This window comes from Lynx canadensis, chromosome C1 (genome assembly GCF_007474595.2).
Source record: "Lynx canadensis isolate LIC74 chromosome C1, mLynCan4.pri.v2, whole genome shotgun sequence".
Lineage (NCBI taxonomy): Eukaryota > Metazoa > Chordata > Mammalia > Carnivora > Felidae > Lynx > Lynx canadensis.
The window spans coordinates 99,102,191-99,102,902 of NC_044310.1; the positions used below are offsets into that span (position 1 = coordinate 99,102,191).

General features: G+C 49.4%; 1 non-coding gene across 1 annotated transcript; it reads left to right on the forward strand.

Moving 5' to 3' along the window:
* The first annotated feature begins 289 nt into the window (after nucleotides 1–289).
* Nucleotides 290–374, forward strand: TRNAR-UCG. Its single transcript has one exon. It is a non-coding gene; the product is annotated as a tRNA-Arg (tRNA).
* The last annotated feature ends 338 nt before the right edge of the window (nucleotides 375–712 follow it).

The following is a 712-nucleotide window of genomic DNA, read 5'->3' on the forward strand; positions in this document are numbered from 1 at the left end:
GAGTGTTCACCAGACACGTCTGTGTACAGCGAAATGAGGAACACCTGTGTCACTTAGGTCCTGCACACTTTTGTTCTAAAAGGCATGATCCGTAGGCTTTCAAACATTGCTCCCATTTGTTAGACCCTCTGTGGACAAGCTGGCAGGATCGGCGCACTTCTGAAAGGCCAGCGAAAGTGGGTAGAAGGCCAGGACCAAGGGGTGGGAATGTAATGGGAAAGAGTCAGTCCCGTGTAGCCCCGTGGTTCTCAACCCCAGATGCATTAGAATCGCTCAGATTTTGGGGGGCGCCTGGCTGGCTCAGTTGGATGAGCGTCTGACTTCGGCTCAGGTCATGATCTCGCAGGTCGTGGGTTCGAGCCCCGCGTCGGGCTCTGTGCTGACAGCTCAGAGCCTGGAGCCTGCTTCGGATTCTGTGTCTCCCTCTCTCTCTGCCCCTCCCTCGTTCATGCTCTGTCCTCTCTGTCTCAAAAATAAATAAACATTAAAGAAAAAATTTAAAAAATTAAAAAAAGAATCACTCAGATTTTTATTATTTTATTTTATATTTTATTTTCTTTCCTAGGAGGCTGCATGCCCAATGTGGGGGGAGGGGGGGTCAGACTCACGACCCTGAGATGAGATCAAGAGTCACACTCTCCACTGACTGAGCGAGCCAGGCACCCCAGAGTCACTCAGATAGTTTTTTCTTTTGAGAGAGAGAGAAAGAGAG